The sequence below is a fragment of the Corvus brachyrhynchos genome, unplaced genomic scaffold (assembly GCF_000691975.1).
Source record: "Corvus brachyrhynchos isolate BGI_N302 unplaced genomic scaffold, ASM69197v1 scaffold105, whole genome shotgun sequence".
In the NCBI taxonomy this organism is placed as follows: Eukaryota; Metazoa; Chordata; class Aves; order Passeriformes; family Corvidae; genus Corvus; species Corvus brachyrhynchos.
The window spans coordinates 817,607-838,094 of NW_008238452.1; the positions used below are offsets into that span (position 1 = coordinate 817,607).

General features: G+C 36.3%; 1 long non-coding RNA gene across 1 annotated transcript in view; it reads right to left on the reverse strand.

Moving 5' to 3' along the window:
* Positions 1-789: 789 nt before the first annotated feature.
* LOC108447337 overlaps positions 790-20,488 on the reverse strand; it is a 20,736-nt gene continuing 1,037 nt past the window's right edge. The window contains exons 2-4 of the long non-coding RNA XR_001862864.1: positions 15,793-15,996; positions 1,678-1,833; positions 790-1,178 (exon numbers count right to left, since the gene is read on the reverse strand). This is a non-coding gene — a long non-coding RNA (uncharacterized LOC108447337). The remainder of the gene's footprint in view (positions 1,179-1,677; positions 1,834-15,792; positions 15,997-20,488) is intronic.

Genomic DNA, 20,488 nt, shown 5'->3' on the forward strand with positions numbered 1-20,488 from the left:
CTTTGTCCTGGCTCCTTGCCTGCCAATCGCCCAAACCCCTTCCGGACTTCTGGATTGTTCTGTGTCTGTCACCCAAGCCCTCCCTAGTTACCCTTATATGGTCCCCATCAATCCCCCGAGACCCTGTACCCTCGGATACCTCCCCTCTTGGAAATCCCCTAAACCTGGACGCCCCATTGGGGCATGTGACCACTCTCCCTCCACCCACCAAGACCATTGGACCAGGTGTAGGTCCTCCCCTCCAGCGTCCCTCCCTCCTCATCCTCCGATTAGTCCCTGGTCGAGTTACTCCCCCTATTCAACCCCCCTTTATAAGGTATGGTCACCCTGCAACTATTGCTTGTTCATCACGGATTCCCTTCAGTAAGTCTTGGGTTGTATCCAGTGGCAAGCCCCTCGCTGCTTTTTCTCTCTCCCTTCGTTGGGGGCTGCTGGCTGCTACAGTGTCTGGAGCCTTCACTCCCCTGGGTAGAGCTGAAGCTTCAGAGGAGCAGCTTTTAAGCTCTGCGCCTCCGGCTGTTCCCCACTCCTGCTGCACACCGCTGGAGCTAGCCTGGGCAGTGGACAGCAGCGGTCACTGCGACAAATAACATTACTAAGAACACTTGAACAAAGGCTATGGAGAATAAAAAACCCATCATTTTCTATTTGCCCTGAGTGTCTTCACCATGTAATGTAGTATATTGGACACAAGTCTAATATAAATTCATTTCAAGATAACCACAGGCACTTTTTAGCTATCTTGTTTGCGACATCCCATCTGGTTATGGGAGACTCATCCATGTTTTACCTCAAATCACCTGCTAATATGGGCCCAGAAAGAATATAAATTGTATAATTATGCCCTTTACATCTCACACAGTGAATAGCATCCACAGCCTAATGGAGAACAATGGCAATAGTTTCCACGCTTGAAATGTTGTTTTCCTTACTTGAAAATAGCAATTTAAGTATAAGCAGTAGAAAGGTGAATAAGGTCAATGACCAGTGATAGAAGTTTTGTTACAACAGATATTTTTATTAAGAAACTTTAAAAGTCAAACAAGGTAATTCCTAAATCTCTAGTGCTGCTGATGTAATATTAGTTAATCATGTTAATCACCTATATTCTGTTTCAAGTATCTGTCGTGGGGCCTCAGAGTACTGGATGGGTGCTCCTTGGTGTGGAGTTCTTAAACCTAAATAAATTAATAAATAAATAAAATCAGCAACCTGTCCTCTAGAAAAGCTATAATTAAATTTTCATTACTTTTCCTTTGGATGCACATACCTAGAGCACCCTTGTAGATTCCTGCCTTAATCCAAGTTGGTGTGCCTAATTAAAATCCCTTATCATCCATTTTAAGGCATAAAACACTACATAAAATGTCTTTTAAGATATTTCTATCAAACAGTACTGCCTGTGATTTCAACCACTTGACAAAATTTACTTAGATAGAAGAAATAGGATTGCATCATATTCTTTATACCTTTGTAGTCTGAAATTGATGTAGCATTTTCTTAGAATGTAATGTTAATGCTAAGAATTCCACCCCTGCTGATTGGACAAGTTTTATAACATACCTGACCCATGACATGGGTATAGATAACTTACAGACACTGAACAGAATTAACAATGACTAAACTCTGCCTTCCCAGTGTAAAAACACTCAAAAATATTAAATAATTCAGAAATACCTCTTCAACAAACAATAAGGTAGACTTCACATCTGTTCAGCCAAAGCCAAGGAGAAAACCATTATGATTCTGTCAGTTTGGGGTTTCGTACTTGATTGCAATTGTGGACCTGTTAGGAACCCAAATATGCTTCCATCACTTCAGAGAGTCTGTTTCCTGCAAGTTTGAAAAGCATAGCGTGGACAAGCTGATTCCCATTACCACATGAATCTCAAGTCTCATCAAAGCTACTGAAGCAAAAGAGATGCTTAACTGAACTTAGGTTTTGATGAAGTAACATACTGCTTACAGGCATTTTACCAGATCAAAGGATTTAAATTTGTCCAATTAAGATCACATTCTTCACAAAATCACACCTTTGTGCAAAGTTAATTTTCAAAATCATGATTGTTTCTTGATACAATTATTGCTTGGAAGGAAAAAATATATAAATTAAGTGCACACCTTCATACTATACATTCAATTACATCTGTATTTGGTATTTAGATTGCACACACTCGTATAAATAATGTTTAACCCAGTTACAACTAGATTAAAAATATGTTCACGAGAAGGCAAAATAAAACCTGAAACCCCTTATTTTGTAGCATAAATAATAAGAATCTTTCTGGAACTTACGGATTTAATTGCCAAGAAACATTAAATAAGAGGAGGTGTCTTATTAACTAGATCACAATTACTTGTTTTATTAGAAATTTTTATGGACAGTTACTATTCTGTTCTTATGACATAAAATAACTTCACATAGATTTGATGAATCTGAGAGCTATGTGCTTTGATTAGTATAATCTTAAAATTTGCTAATTAATTCCTTGCTAACAAAGAATCATGACTTTTTATTTGTGTTTTTATTTACCTAGCAATGTACTGTATAATCTTCTCATTTTTCATAGAAATCAATGTTTTTAAATATGTTCTGTACTTTTGTCTTCTCCTATGAGAAAATTTTTAATTATTCCTATTCTTGGATCCCTCTAGTCACAATTCTGTAAAATATATATGGTGCAGAGGTGATGCAAAAGGCATCAGAGATGTGTGGGGTAGTGGCAAATCTTCAGTTAGCATGAAGTTTTACAGGTCTGTGAAACGCGTGTGGGGTATGGGAATAAGAGTGGTGAATGTTGTGTTCCTGTAAGACTGCTTGAAATTCTGGGTAGATTTCAGAACACCATGTAAAATGTCAGACTTCAGACTGTGTAAACTATCATAGGTCCGACAAAGTCAAATGGAGGTTAAAGCATCATGATTTCAATCTTGGCATTTTGTAGTCTGGCATGCTGCTGTAGTCTCATACAATTCCTCATATATAATTTAACACTTTAAAGTGCCTTTTCCCCTGTATTTTGACTGACAAAGAACAACTTTGTTGATTTATGCTTTTTTGTACATTGGAATTTTCCCCCTTTCTTCTGTGTAGATAAAAACATGTTTGTTTCTTATGCAGCAACACCACCCTGTTACCTCCATTTTCTTTATGTAACACTACTTTTTTTCTTCTTTCGTTTTAGACTGCAAGCAAACATGTCCACCCTCATGTCCACTCTGGCTCAGCATCTTCTTGTTAATGAAGTGTGACAAGTTATAGTAATAATTTCCTCTGATATCAGATTGTACTCTGGACCTTAATGACAGTTCCTTATCAACAGTTCCAATTACCAATGCATCCCTAATTCATTCTTCTGTGCTTGCCCACATTTCACAACACTTAGCCAGCTGCCACAACATCCTAAGAAAAACCTTTATTGATTATTCCCTTTTCAGATACGTGATCTTCTCATGTCTCTGTTTTCACAGCAGAACATGATCAATGTGATCACCTACTGTCCCCCTACTAGTCTGTCTGTTACTGTCCCTGTTACCTTTGCAAACTACAACTGCAAAACAGAATAAAACTTTCAGAAACTATTATATGTCAGCTACAGCTGAGGTTTTGCTGCTAAGGAAGTTTTCCTTTTCTTTTAGGTACTAAGGCAATCATTAGTGCAAGAAGTTTAATAGCTTTCAGATTTTTGGTTTTTTATTCTTTTGCCACTCTTCATTATCATAATCCATCGCTTATATCTGATGTTTAAATTGAGCCTGCAAACCTACTCAAGCTGTAGTTCCAAATAGATGTGTTAGCCTCAGGGGCTGAGTCAATATAAAACCAGAAAAGTATTCCTTAGAGGAGATATCCATTCTGGTAAGAAAGGTTTTAGATGTGAATATCTCCTAGGAAAAGCTAGAGGGATAATCAATTCTTACTGAAAGAAAAAATCCTTGGAGTCCACAGTGCCTGAAAGAAATCCCATCAGTTGACACAACTGAACTGTAGATGAAAATTTTAATTAATGGCAAAACATTATATGTCTGTCAGAGCTACAGGAGGACAAATGCCCATGCCACAGATGAGAAGCCTCTCAGCTGACACTTAACTTCTTTAACAAGACATTCAGAATGCTTAACAAGCAGGACACCACTGCAGCAGAGACGCAACAGTATCTACCACTGTAAATAGGAACATTCCTTTCTGTTATCTCCTAAAACAAGTGCCCTGTGTGTTCAATCCAAGATGCATAAACACAATCTGGGTAACCAAGAATGCTATTTTCCCTAATCTACATTTAAAGAACATTTCTTCAAATTTTCCCCTGTGCAGCACTTCTACATACAACTGAAACTATGTTTTATCCTGCATATTACTCAACGTAAACAGCTATCAAGCTTTCAGAAAAGAGCCAGTGCTCCTGATACCTCTCTTCCAGTAAGAACTAATAATTATAAAATTTTAATTTTGGTGCTGAGGGGTACACTGTTTTGTTCTGTGTCCAGCCACACAGGTCTCTGGCCCATCAGTAGTAATAATGGCAAACATAGCCTGTATGGCATGAACTACTCAGGCACTTCAGATAAAATCATGGCCAGAATGAGAATTTGATGGTCAGAATGTGAGGCCTTCAAAATTTCTTTCTCATTTTCTTCACTCAAATACTTCACTCAAACTTTATTCAGGCTAGGCCTCAAGGAGAATTAGGCACTTAAGTACTGTATAAGACTTCTGAAACAGAATACCTGTTTGCTACCCAACACCATGAATGCCTTTGGGTTTTCACAATGAAATTACTATGGTTGTGTTTGTAACACCAAGTTCTTGAGTGACCTGAGCAAAAGGCAGCAAAATTATGGCTTTCCTCTGCCTCCTTGTGTTAGCCTGCTCCAGTATACAAACTCTGACAAAGGTACTGGTTTGAGAGCTACAGAAAATGCTCCGTGCTTCAGTGGATGCAGATCACATCTCCCACTTGAAGGTCATGGTTCTCCTAGGAAGCTTAAGTCTTTCCCGCTTCTGTTTTGGGCAGTATAAAAAGACCAGTGGGTCACTGAATACAAGTCAAGGATGCCTAACCACATCTCAGTTCTGGTTTTCTATTTTCACGTGCAGTGTGTTTCTGGTTGTTAGGGTCGATTTGATGGAATAAAAATATGCAGAAATTTGTAGCAGTGGGCCACTTTAACAGAAACTTTGCTTGTACTTTGTGCTAAAGCCTATATTCCAAGTTCATGTATTCCATACATTAATAGTTAATATGAAGAGATATAATCTTAACAAGATTTGTCTATTTGAAGAAATATTTCAATGCCAACTTCATATTTACTAAACTAAAAGCTGTTCTTCGTTTTTTTCTTTATATTTTATTAATAAGACCCCCTTTTGCTTTCTCAGTTTAAATAAAGAACTGTGATTAACTGTAAAACTGATTGCTTAAAGTAATTAATCATTTTCCTTATGAAATTTCCTGGGTAAATTAAGGATCGTGTAATTGAAGGGTTTTCTCTTGTGTAAATGGAATACACTGAGAGCCTTGACTGAGAAATAGATGTATTGCCCAAACACCTAGAGGTTTTTCTTTTTTATTCTTTTGCTGGAATGAATACCTCTGTGGCAGGAGTGCAAGAGAACATTGTTTTTAATGAATAGAAACATATTGATACCTTCTTAATAATACTAATTTTCTTAAAAAGAAAATGTTTAGCTATATATTTTTTTTAATTCTAGTAACAGCATTACTCTAGTTTACATCCAGCAAAAGTGAAGTATAAAGTGCTATTTGCTTACAAGTATCTCAGCAAACCAAAGCTGTTTTTGCAGTGGCTTGCTCAGAGTTATACCAATCTGGTCTTTTAACCAAAAGAACTCCCATTTTTTTCTAGGACAAAGCCAATATGCATCAAATAACCATGTGGAATGGAAAAGGAAGGCCATCAGAAAACCCAAGACATATAAAGAGGTAGAATGTATGTGTGCATGTATGTGTTTTTAACCATGCTGAAAAAGTAAATATTGAGACTGATAAAATAAATGGGAGAACAAAACTTGTCTGTTCCTTGAGGCCATTAGGAAACAGCATTCCTTCTGAGATTCTTAACGATAGACAGGAGTGGGCAACATTAAATACTGAAAAGTATGGAAATGTATAAGAAGATTTTGAAAATAATAGGTAGAAATCAGAAGTTGTTAAGTAATGAGAGCTTGACAGGGGTCGAGTTGTAATAATGAATTGTTCACACTGATATTTGAGACTAATTCAATCCTACCATAAGTGAAAAAAGTCTCATTCTTTTGTATTTACTTACTGGAGGATGGACTGCTGCTCAGAGAATTTTCTCAGAGTGCATGCTCTGTTTAGTTCTTATTTACAGCATCATCAGAAAAGCAATAGCATGCTAATGAAACATTGTGCCTAACAGTTCATCAGAAAAACCTGCAATTAGCACAGTATTACTGATTTAGATTTTGAAGACAAATACTCAATTCCTGCCAAGCTACACTACAGATACCATAGGTTAAAAGGACTCTAGAAATTCACAGCGAGCTCTGAGATATCTCTACAAACAGGGCATTTCCAAGAAGGCAAAAATATCTGCATCCTTGGTCTATGTGAGATTCTCCTGCTCTGACTTAAGCCCGAGTTATCCAGCATCCAAGAGGGAAAAGAAAATACAATTATTAATTTCTGTGCAGTGTACCATAATCAGGCATTAGGAATAGTGTGGCCAGCAGGACCAGGGAAGTCATTCTTTCCATGTACTTGGCACTGGTGAGGCTGCACCTTGGGTGCTGTGTCCAGTTCTGGGCCTCCCAGTTTAGGAAGAATGTTGGGATGCTGGAGGGTGTCCAGAGAAGGGCAGCAAGGCTGGTGAGGGGTCTGGAACAGAAATCCTGTGAGGAGAGGTTGAGGGAGCTGGGGGTGTTTAGCCTGGAAAAAAGGCTCAGGGGAGACCTTATCACTCTCTATAAATCCCGGAAAAGAGGGTGTAGCCAGGTGGAGGTCGGTGTCTCCTCCCAGGCAAACAGCAAGAGGACAAGAGGACACAGCCTTAAGCTGCACCAGGGGAAGTTTAGGCTGGCCATTAGCAAGAATTTCTTCACAGAAACAGTGATGGGGCATTGAAATGTGTTGCCCAGGGAGGTGGTGAAGTTGCCACCCCTGGAAGTGTTTAAGACTGGATGTGGCACTCAGTGCCATGGTTTAGCTGAACAAGGTGGTGTTAGGCCATACGTTGGACTTGATGATCTCTGAGGTCTTTTCCAACCTAGCTGATTTTCTCATTCTGTGATTCTGTAATCTATTCCTTTATCCATCCAGATAGTTTGTATACCAACTGCATACATAATGTAGCCTTTTCCATGGGAAGCATTATGAATAAAAAATAGTTTCACCAGAATTAAGGTGATTTCCAAGGCTAAGTAATAACAGAGCTGGATAAAGCAGCCAAATTAAAACAAGAACTAATTAAAACCCTTGTCATAACACCATTTGCATTTTATGAAATTATTAAACAATTTAGAAAGTTAATTTTTATTATTCACAGTCTATGGCACTTCCTTGGCCAGGGCTAAATGCAGAAACACCAGAATACTGAGCTACTATAAAGCCCCTTTTCTTATGATGCTGAATATGAGTAAGGATTAGACAGGTGTTACACAGTCACACTCGAGCAATTAATGTCACAAAGACTTCAGCAAGGCTAGGATTTCTCTGACAGTCCACGTATGGTCAAGATTTTTAGGCTGTGGAGCACCAAATCCAGCACAGAAAATAAAGCCAGGATTAAACAAATTAACATAACTGACTGCAGCATATCACAGACACCTTCCTGGTAGATCCTGTTCCTGCTCTTAGAGGAGCTAAATAAATTAGGCAAAATGTAATGTTTACGAACTTGTGCAGTTCCTTCAATTTGAGAAAGACTGAGAAATTCTTCCTATGCTAACAAAAGTGGCAAAAATAGCTATGACTGCTCCAGCTTGCTTTCTTCAGAGAAAGGAGAAAGCAAGCATACAAAACCCCACAGCAATTCATTTGCATTTTCTGTTCTTCCTGTCAGCAGCTTTATATCTTTAGGAGAAATATTGAACGGTTTATTAGAGATCTAATTTCTATTAATGGGAATGTGAATTTCATTCCTATGAGCATACCAGGTTTGGGCATATTTGTTTCATTCCCAAACTGTAAAACAGGTATATCCTACCTCAGTTTTACAGGAATTTTGAGTTTTAAGTATCGGCAAATTTTTCAGCTGGAGACACAGAAGTATATGGGTATTTATAGATAGTTTACTTGAAAATGCATAAATGTAAAGGAGAAAAACCCCAAACTGTTACTGAAATAGTATTATGGAAAAACATTTACTACTCTATGTTTTTCTCCTGATCATTCCTATGATGAAAGACCAAAAAATGTTCACTGTTAAAGAAAAAGCTGTTGAAAGTTTATACACAAGAGGAAAGGCCAGTCAAGATACTGAAATATAGGCCCAGCATTTTAACAGCCATTCTTTTGTTCTGTTTGCATAATATAGATTTCCACAAGTTAAATGGAAAACTAGCTACAGCAGATTACGCTGTAAATTTACATTATGCTGAAATACTTTTTGATTCTTAGAGACTTAAGTCTTTGTTCGTACTATAAGCATCAAAACAACTTTATTAAGTGCACAGCATTATACAAGGCTGCATGCCAAAACTTGTAAAATGTCAATGCCATGTTTTTCTTGGAATCTTATAATTAATTCATTATCAGAATAGCTTTGGGGCCTTATTCTGATCCATTTTCTAAACAGTGTTACCAGGAAATTATGTTCTGTGCTTCTGTTTATTTAAAGAATATCACTGCTGAATTTATGACAAGCAAACTAGTTAAAGGAAAGCCTTTGGGGGATGTAGTAAATTAAAAATGAAAACACACTCAGAGGAATATGGAATTTACAACCAGAAAAATGTCATAAAAAAGTGTACATTTGGAGGTTTATATAAATCAGATACAGCTTCTGTAAATACTTAGAGCATAATAAATACATGATTGCTGAACTCAAAGACTCGTAATTGATGTTACCATATCCTGCCTGACTGCTCCGTCCTGCTATAATAGAAGGCTCCTAAGTGGTAAGGGAGAGGATTTTGTTTGTTACTGCAATGAAGCAGAAGGAAAAGTCAGAAAGAGGTTTACCTTCAGTTACTGAAAAACAACCTGGCCCAAACACACTGAAGGTGGTAATAATAGTCTTTCCAAATATCTCAAGGGCTTTGAATTCAGAGATACATTATATTTTAGTGTAGATTTACTCATAATTTCTTGATGGCACATTTCAGTGATGTTGCCTTATTTTATATTTGGGAAAGATATGTTTTCAAAGTGAACTCAACATTAAGAGGAAAATGTACATGAATAGAAAGAACTCAGCGGGATTACAGCAAATATGAGTCCTTGTCTTTCAATAACATTAGAAAGGTGATCTTAGCAATCCTCCTTAATTTAACAAATTATAAATTCTGGATATTAGCTTTGACTTCCAATAGTAAAATTTCTATTTGAAAAAAAGCAAGATTATAAGCAAAAGAACATAAGCAACTAGGGGGAAAACGCACTTTTCACTGTGATGTATTCTTGTAGAAAAACCGATTGTATTCATGAACTACAAGCTGCCCTGCTCCTAGCATTTAAATTAGGACTAGCAGCTTCCTTACACTTCCACAGTACTCTTGAAAAACTTGAGCTGTAGTTCTATTCAGGACTTCAATGAAGATAACATAGTAGAGTGGTCAGCTGGAGGACAGTCAGTGCTTCAAAGGCATCGTGGATTAAAGGAACATAACTGCTACGAGGAGAAAGAGACAACAGAGCAGCAGTAGCTCAGCAGTTACACACAATTTTAATGTTTGGATGTCTCTCTCATGCATCGTACCGATGTATCTGAAGTGTACTTCCTACAATTTTCCCCTCCTCTTTTCCATGTCTTGTGACTTCAAGTGCACAGTGTGCTTCCCATTCTCTGCTTGCTTTGCTGAACTTAAGAAGCAACAAAAGAAAACCCTGTTGAGACTGAGGGAATTGAAAGGATGTCAGTAGTCACTTGAATCTTCTCACATTCTTCGGGTGCAAAAAAAAAAAAAGGAGTGATCTGTGAAGCTCATTCAGATGACAGCCAGCAAGCAGTAGACTCTAAATTTGCCACCCTCTCATATGCATTAAAACCTCTGAAGGAAAAGATTAAAAGAAGCATGGGACTGGAAGCAGCACTTTTTGAGAGCAGAAATGGGCTGTATACTGCAATAGAGCAGTTGCAAGAGAAGGAAGGTGAGATTTGCAGAGTTAACATAATGTCTCCAAACTTTTCACCACAAAGTTCCTGTTCCTATGCACCACTTTGTGATTCCCAGCTGGCCAAAAAACATCGACTTGATTTTGCTAAATCACTTTCATTATATTTCAGATCAAACGTTTCATTCTTCTCAATGTCATTTTGTTCAGCTAATTCTTAGCTACAGGCAGCAGGAAAAGTACAAATTTAACATAGCTATTGAAATATTGACAAAGTTCTGCTGCTCCTAAATTCACAAAAAAATCCATTTAACAGGATGATTCAGGACATTTGTAACAAATTAACAGATCAAATTAGTATTTAAAAAAAGAAAACCTTTTTTATTAGGAAAATTGCAGCCAGTTCTAAGTGGAGAACTTTAAAATAGATTTTCTTAAGGTTTTTTCCAATCCAAGTCATTATATGAGCCTATGAAAATACTATTCTTGGTAAAACCCATGGGCAAAATTGTGCCTTGTTTCTCACAGCTTCTGCTTGGAGTCTCTTGGGCTTCTGGTTGTTCCTTTCTCTGAGATGCATTTGGTCCACACATGGAGGGCGCTGATAAATGCAGAGCATTTTTCTGGTTAAGGAAGAATTTTTTTGACAGCTGCTGACTTCAGGGCAACAGTGATGTCTGATTTATGACGTCTATCATCTTGTTTTATTTGGACAATTCTCACTGCTGAGGGATTTTTTTTTTTTTTTTCCTTCTTCTTTTACTCTACCTTCACGTTTGACCTTACAGCCACATTGTGGAATCTTGGATGATGTTCTGGCAGGCCATCAAAAATTAGCCATTTCTCACCAAACTGACAAAACACCCTAACAAAAGCCCAAGTAGTATCTTTCGAACACTTTTATTTCCACTATACAAACTACTGGATCAGGAAATTATTTAGATCAACAAATCTTTCATGGCTAAGTCCTGCAATGTTAAGCTAGCTTGATGCTACACAACCTATGCTTGTGGAATGCTCCAAACTCTTTGGACCTTGGACTAAGTTTTCATGGAAAAGACCAAATTTGCAACTGTATATTTTGGTTTATTCAGAAGATTCCAATAGTTTCTCTTATGCCACACATTAGATAAGTGCTTGAAATAATGCACAGGTCAGGCACCTGCTACTGGTGAGATGAGGAAAGTGTTGGACTAGGCTAAGGGGTCACATTAGATTATCAGAATGGTGCTTTCATAACTGGGGATACGCAGAGTACTTGAACTTGAATTAATTCCTGAGTGAGAAAATGTTACTGAAGATTATTTTCTTCCAGCTAACCCACAGTTAAGGTGAAAGATAATTTGGAGACTGATGCCCAGAGAATTCTGTGTTGACTTTCTTTTGAATTCCCTGGGAATAGAACATAATCTGTAAGCAAATGAAGCAAATATGAGCCATAGTGAGTATTCCATACATAAGTGGAAAATTTAAGCAGTTTTTCTCCAAGTAAATAAAGCATTCTAAATCTTATAAAAGATTTGCTACTTTAATTTTGTATTCTTTCTTATGGGCATTCTGTGACCCTGCAATTTTATTTACTAAGTGGATGAACTAGACGACTATAACCAGACTGAATGAATACTTAATTTGTTAAACAGGAGACAGTACAATCTAACCACTCTGCTGCAGTTTATGCATCTTAAAATGTATAAATTTTTGGTTGCAAAATTACAGATTTCCAGGAAGGAACAGGACCAAGGAAAAGAGGGAAGACCATGAGCAAATTTTTTTGCCAGAAAACTTTTTGGAAAGAATAGTGTACCTACCTATCTCTCTATCAGTATGTACATATAAGTGAAATAACAGCAGTCAGTTACTCTGTGAATTTTTCAGATTCTGAATTGGTTGGAAAATGTTAAAATTACAGGGATAGTGTAACATCCAGCTAGTCTGTCCATACTATTTGACAGCACAGGAAACTTTCAACATTGTGAACTGTGGTTCGAAGCACATCCTCAGAGCTGGTCATGTAATAAAAAATCCTAACTTAGCAACTGCATTTGAATTATTTGTGAATTGTATGCAGTTTAACCTTGCATGAGGAATTTTAGGTTTTCTGCTCCTGCAAGGGTTGATTTCAGCAGGGACACCTTAGCAATGGTCTTTCCAGAACACCAAAAGCCTGTGTTATCATATATACATTTCTTTCCATGAAGCTTGTCTTTCCTTCAACCACTTCTGGTTCTTCCTGATACTTGACTCAGGAATACACATTCTTTTTCAACACTAAACTACCTATGCTTTTCTATACAAAAAGCTTTTTAAGTTCTTGCTATAGACTGCAACATCTTCTACTATAACCTTAAGTAGATTATGCCTGAAAGACTATTTCAGTCCTGAAGCAATTGGTTGAAGATACAAAACAAAATCTGGTTTGTGATTTAAGTGGAAAATTAATACCCTTAGCTTTGTTTCAGAAGAAAATATTTTCTAGATTTATTTTATTTCCATAGTGATGTTAAGAACACAATGCCATTCCATCTATTTTCAGCTATTGGATCTAATGAAAAATAAAAAAAAAAAAAAAAAAGCAATGAGATAGAAGAGGAAAACAACAAGAAAACACATCTTAGAGGTATTCCTTCCCCAAACTTTTATTAGTCTATTTCTCTCTGATGGCTCTGAAGGCACAGGTCTCTCAGTCATTGCAGTAAGCCTGCCCAAGATGCTAAGGTGGGATAACAAGGTGGGGTTTATTGTGCGGCTAAAAAAAAAATAGGGAAATGAGTGCACAGTTAACTTTAAGCAAGACAGAAAAGTCATCTAAGTCTTGTCATGTAAAAAGAGGGTATTTTAGAAAAGAATAGCCTTGTAAAGAATTGCTATCAATTTTGGATATGACCCTGTGACCCTAACATTTTCCAGATATACAAGCAAAACAGTATGCTGTGAGGAGACATCTCTGTGCAGTACTGATGAGACAACTGCTGTGTCCATTTCCTCTGCCTGCACTTTAGAAAGAGCAAAAGAAAACTAAAGAGCTTTCAGAAGCATGCTTCAACAATGAGCTGAACTCTGAAAATCATGTTTGTCCTCAAGTTAAAAGGACACCTCTTCTGTAAATCCCTATTTAGGAAGATCTTTCAGTCTAGCAAAGTACAACATGAGCTAACAGTAAGATATGGAATCTAAGAAAATGCAATATAAAACTGGTATAAGAGTTCTAGTTTAGATAATTCTAACTTGAATTCAGAGAATTCTAAGATAAGTTCAAAATTCCATTGTATGGAATACTTCATCAGAAAACCTGAAGTTTAACAGTCAGGGTATTTTGTTCAGCCTGTTTGTTCCTTTAGATCTTGTTTTATAAAACAAAGCTATTTTAACACGTATCAAAATTACTTTTAGGCATCCAGCAGTGCACCACATAAAAAAAATCATAAGACCAAAAAATATTGTGGGGTGTTTATGCTCAATAACAAGTTCTGATATGGGAATCAACAACAGTATATTTTTTGAATACAAAGTTCCCCATTCAGTCCATTCAGTTAAGTACTTGCAAATAAGCACAGAACTGAGATTCACAAGTTGGGAAAATGAGCCAGGAAATTCTTAAGCCTGTTTATAAAGCAGGACAAAAAGGGCAAGATTTAAAACCATCTTTTGTTGTAAAATCCTCAATCCTTAAATTTAAGGCTTTTCTAGGAATTTCTTATTTTCCAAGTTTAAAACTTTGCTTGGTTTTCGGAATTTGTTATAAGGAACAGGAATATATATGAACAATGTATTAGAAGTAGGTTCTGAATAGGAGCTACTTGCACTTTTGATCTCTTTCTAGCAGAAATGGAAATTTATATTATTCTCTTTAAATCTATTTCATAACTGAATCTCTTAAACAGAGAATATTTTACCACAGGCTTTTGAGGTTTGTTTTGCCTCAGTTGCACATTGGGTTTGTCACCAACAGGATACTCTTCCAATGGGAAAAAAGTCATGTATTAAGATTTGCCTCCCTAAAATGATAAGAGCATATTGATAGACTTAAAAATTACTGCAATTACAGCAAAATAGCAGAGCAGAGTGAGGGAAAATAAATTGTATATTATGTATTATTAAAAACTAAAAATATTAATCTTGAAAGTTATTGTTTAAATTTAGTAATGCCTTTTGGTGTCCAGCTGCTTTAGGTAAAATCAGCTGGTAATCTTTTTGAAATACAATTTTTTTTTTAAATCCATAGTAAACTATTCCTTTGATTGGGTAAATATTATAAATAAACATAAGGGACTTTTGGATTCCATGAGATGTAAAGCAATATAGGAAACCAAAAATATTATGGACGTGAATGGTTTGATGTCCTCAAATATAGTAAAATTCTGAAAGCAACAGTTTTCTCCACAAATAATGTAGGGGCTAAAATTAAAACGGATATTTTCTCTTAGTCATATACAGCATTTTCAGTCAATTACAACTAAAAAACAATGAAATTCTAAAAAATGTACAATTTATTCACTTTCTGTAAGTACATGCTTTTCCCTTCCTGTTCCATATATCACTTTGCCCCTATGTATACTGTTATTTTTTGATAAATCTTCAGTTTTCAGATTGCATACCTCATATAATGCTAACAAAACTGTACTTTTAGAAAACATCACCACAAAATCTCTTGACTTTCAGTCTATGCATAAAAATGAATTGCTTCCTGAAAACACTGTATTTTAGATACCCGTTTTGAATGTTATCAATTTATATGATGTACATGCTGCAATGAAAAGGAAAGACTATTTAGTGTGTGTTTCTAAGGTATCAGTTAAAGTTTATGCAGGCCTGTCAGAAAAGCTACACAGAATTTTACACATCAGGGTGAGCCCACTGGACTGATCTGAAACATTCAGTGAGAAATCAGCTCTATTCATTTTTAACCTCTAGTTGTAATTACCAATATTTTGCTAGTGCTGACACTAATAAATTCTAACTCACAAAGATTTTTCTTTGGCTCAAGTCAAAATTCCAAAAACAGCAGCAAATAAGAAATCATTAAAATTGCAAAAAGCAAAGACCAGATATTATTGAAACATTCTGAAGATGCTTCTTAGCCCTAAATTCTGTAAAATCTATTTTGAACTGTCAAAAAATGTATTTGTTTTCACCACAGTTCAGAGTTATGTGAATCCAAGGGATGGGAACAAATTTTCTTTGCTGAGCATGCAAAATTTAGATGACTGAAGGTTACTTAACATGTTAAGTAATTTTTTACTCCAGCATACAAGCCTTTATTAACTAAAAGCCTGGGGGCTTCACACTCTCACAAGAAAATATGTGAAATACAAAACCAAACATTATCAGTTATGGGATAAGTACATGCACTATATCCAGAGGCTGATGTCAGAATTCAAACTGAAGGAAATTTGTACTGAAGATTGAACAGTAACTTGTTAATTTAGGCTTTTTTTCCCCCTGGTATTCAAATACACAAAGCAGTTGTCAAACACAGCTTCATAAATCCAGCGCATTAAACCCTTCAGGCTTGAAATTTTAATTCCCCAATTACCTGCACTGGAATTGTCAGCAGTGTAAGATGTGTAGTATCCCATACTAGTCTGTACATATTGCTCCTATTCCAAGTTGGATGGTAATTTGTCTCCAGTCCTGGAAAAGGCTAAGCAAGGATGGTGTGCTGCCGTTCCAGTGAACATAGTTGAGGCAGTGATGGGAGCCATGTGCTGATGGAAAATAAATCCAGTGCAGAGGTCTGCTGTGGGGGAAAACAGTAAAACTCAGGAGGATTGGATCAGTTTTCTAAGGAGGGGTAATTAACTGGCAATCACTGAACTACACACCAAGGATCAGTATCACGTATGAAAAGGATACACCACTATAGCAGATGCAAAAACATTATTGAAATCAATAAACTGCTAAAAATGTTTAAACCCACTTCTATAATACCACACTATTCCAGTTACACACCTTCACATAGTGATGTGACCAACCTTGGCTCTTGCAAGTACCCTTTACCAGCTTTTCTGGGAGCCTTCCATCTGCACACACCGTGTGCTGGAAGTGTGGGCACTCCAGCTCTAGGTGTACTTGTGCAGTTCCTGAAGTCTGCTGGTTGTGCCCTGCTGAGAAAGCACCCCTGGAGTTCCCCCCATGGACCTCTGCACACAGGGCATGGGGTGAAACAGAAGCAAGGGCTTGTGAGCTGGTGCAGGAAAACAAATTAATTTGGAAAAAATTCTGATAGATTAAAGTAGTATTTCATGTATTTTGGAAAAAGAATGCATTGGTAGACCTCTATGAGGGCTTTGCACCTTGAGGTTTTGTTATTTGCTGATTCAAAATTAGCACTCTAAAGTTTAATTGTTTTACAAAATCTCTCTAACTACACTTGATACAGAAACTACACTGAGGTCTGCTCTGCTATAGCTCAATTCATTTTAGCTGCTGGAGCATCCTCTCTATTTGTCCAACTATACATCAGTTTTTCTTTATGGAAGGATAAGAAATCTGATTTTATCATATCAAATGAGATGAAATATTTTTTAGAATCTGTCCTCGAGGTATCTGGTTTTAGATCATGAGATGAAGGATCAATATTCTTTGTTTTCCTGATGATTCAATTGAAACATAATGTATGAGTCACAGAAGATGTTCTATTAGGTAAGTGCCCCAAGGTCAAGCATACAGATCGGATCTTTGGAGGTTTTCATTACTGTGTTCGCCATATAAACATAGTTTAATAAAGCTCATTTTAATTGATATATTTTCTCTTTAATTATTCCTTCCAGTCATAGGACAGGAGGTTTACCCTCAGATAGTGTCACATACTGGTATTAAAATATTTTACCCACTACATAAATTAATTAACAGCAACAAAAGCTATAGCCTATCTAGAGTAAATGGCATTAGGTGTAATTATGAGTAAACAAAGCTTGTCCCTAAATTCTTTGAGCCTAGGTACATTTGGATTACAGCAACTCTATTGGGCAGTAACCTATTTGCCTAGTAATTGTGACTCATACAAGCACTATAACTACACTGATTAATTTTCCTTACAGACTCTGTGGTAGGTTAATTAAATGATCCATTCTAAATAATGACAGTCTTTTACAAGTAGCCCTGCAGGAACTGAGCTATTACTTCAAAAGACATGAGCCAAAGAGAAAATAATGAAGGTGAACCATAGAAGGTCCTCTTGAAAATATATATTTATACAGAAACACATAGAAACTCAATTTTTAAAATGCCATACTATTATGCCATACTATTTGACAGTGTTATTTACTGATATACTATCTCATGCAGTAAAACAACTACTGAAGCATTAAGGTCAAATGAAATATGCCCAATATTCCATGGTAAAGCATCAAAAATTTTTGGCATTGCAATATCTTGCTAAATAACTCAGTTTGCCATTGGTGAATTCATAAATGAACTTGCTTTTAACAAGTTACCCAAACAAGATACCCAAACTCATCTCTATCTACTCCCTTGGCAAGGTGACTACAAACTGTAATGCAAACACTCCTGCCCATGAATTGCTCTACCGCTTCTTTCTCTAACATTTGGCCCTTCAGAAGTCAGAGGCTCTTGATTTGCAAATAAGATTTGACAAGTACTTTAATTCATCAAAATCACAGAGAATTACCTCAGCTAAAAGTGATTTAGAATAACATACAAGATCGCCAAACATTCTGCTGCTGGAGAAAAAACATATAATGGTAGTTTATGTAATAGGAAACACAGTAAAGAGAAAAGATTCTGATACCTCATTTGAGACCATCACTGTAAAAAAGTCAAGAGAAGGATCAGATTTTAGTAAATTCTTCTTTAGTGCCAAATAAGTATGTATTAAAAAAAAAAAAAAAAGAAAAGGGTCAGCTCTTTAGACAATGGTGAATCCAAAAGAATGAATTATCAGTCAGTAATGGAACCATGTCCTCTTCAGGACATACATGAGAGATAGCAAATGGTTTTCTTTCTGTGATTTCTGTTGTCTTATGATGTTGGTAGTAAGGATAACTGAAAGTACAAAGCAGCATTTCACACTAACTATAATACTTCAATAGGGTGTTGGGAATTAGGATGTTAGTCTTGCATCTCTTGGTCATTATGAAAGGTATTTTTCAGATGATTTGTCAAGTGTGAGAAGACAGGACAATGCTTGCTGAGGGTTGCTGAAGCCTCATACAGCCCCCACCAGAACATTCAAGATTCCTGCTTTGCACTTATTTTTCCTGCAATGTGGAGTGTCTGTGACATTATTATGAGGTGGACCAGATGTAGAGGCAAGGGCATGCACTTCATGACATCCAGCCTTCATTCATCCATAGCTTTATTCTTATGATTTATGTGGGTGAAGTAAATCTCACCTTTATTCAGTAAAATTTGTATTCAACCTGAATAAAACTACCTGCACAAATTTGTATACATCTGGCTAACCATGGAAAGCATTTATCAAAGTTTGGTACCTTCCACTTGCAGCTGAGGAGTCCTGCTGCCCCATGAGTGATCTCTAAATATCACTGAATTGTTATCTAAAGTCTAAAAATCTAAAAACCATTCTAAGCAACGGTTCTATACAAAAACTCTTGTGCCAGTCAGTGTTTTTGCTACACTAGGAAGTTTAAAAATATCAAATGGATCATCCTCTGAAAAATCTCAGATATAGAAAAGTCTAGTTAAGGTATCCCAATTCTATTTATGGTTTGAAAATTTTTGAATATAGGAGCTGATACTGGAGAGCAGTATGGAAAATGAAGATTTTTTGAAAATTTTAAAATTTGAAAAGTTATTTCTCCAATAGCTAATAGCAATACCTCTGTGAGCACACCCGATATAATGCCATGAGAGCTAAACCAGCTTTATTCAAACAAATTTTAGCTAGAACTTTTGCTATTACAAGATATTTAGCTTCAATAAATGGGGATAATATGGAGTATATGAAGAAGCAGAACTTTACCTACCTGTGTAGGAGGAAATGGATTTGGTTTTTAAGTTTTTAAATATTTTGGGTTGGTGGGGTTTTTCCCCATCAGGCTACAACAGTTGTGTATATTTTCATTTTCTGAGATCTCTATTTGGCCCTTAGCTGATTTCTTGTTTTCCTTCTCTTTCAGATTACTAGTTACTCAGTGAAGAGCCTAGCTCTCTTCTCACTGCTTTTTCTCTGTTAATTTTATTACTACAGAACTAATTTGGACTTACAAATTTCCTACTGTTTTTTCAGAGATGCTATAAGAGTGATTAACTCTTGCTCTTAAGTAAGTAGTGAGAACCATGATATCATCTAATTTTCACCTGAGACAAACCACCATGTCATCTCATTTCCACCTAAACAGTCTTCAGAGGAAGACAGGTAGTGTATATCCAGAGAGAGAAAGGAAAATCATTAAAGAAATAGATAATTCAAGTGTCATTTGCTGTTATGGCAATTGGCATTTTAGGGCTATGTAAAAAATAAGTTATAGGAAACAAAGTAGACTTATTACATTAATCAGTTACTTTGGGAAATATATAAATATTGAATTTTCTCTACCCAGTTACACTAATATGTTAAATGAGAAAGCTTAAGAATTGGGGAACAGGTATTAGAAAGCCTTCTGTAATATTACTTGTGACATGGATTTCCACAAAGGTCATATTGTATCCTCTGTGGAAAAAAGGGTGAATGAATATCAGAATGAACTATTTTCTTGTTTTCCCTAGTTACAAAAGCAGTAAAGACCTTTAAACCTCAGTGAAAACAATGTTTAGAGTTTTATGATGCAATTTCTTTGGTCTTATGTTAGACAAAGTGTATATTATGTAGTCTCAGCCTGAATCCAGTGTTAGCCGAGTACACTATTCTGAGGGAATTTCATCTGAGACATGGGCATCTTCACACATCTGAAACTAAACTAAGTTATTCCTGTTAGTCAAAGAGAACTTATTTTATAGATCAAACTTGCTGAGAAACACGTCCCTTGTTATATATTAATGTCACTCAAACATGAACAGGCTTCTCACTTTCACCAGTTTCCTATCAGTTTTCTTATTTGGACTAACTGCTGCTAATTGGATTAAGTGGAGATAAGAACAAAAGAAAGCATAATAGGATTAAAAAGTAATTCCTAATTTATGATTAGGGCCCAGTTTGATTCCCTGAGTGCTACACAAAGCTGAGCACAACGGTAGAAAGGTTGTAACTGAAGGTATTTCAGTGAAATAAGTCTGCTGTGACTAAACTGGATGATAATCACACTCTT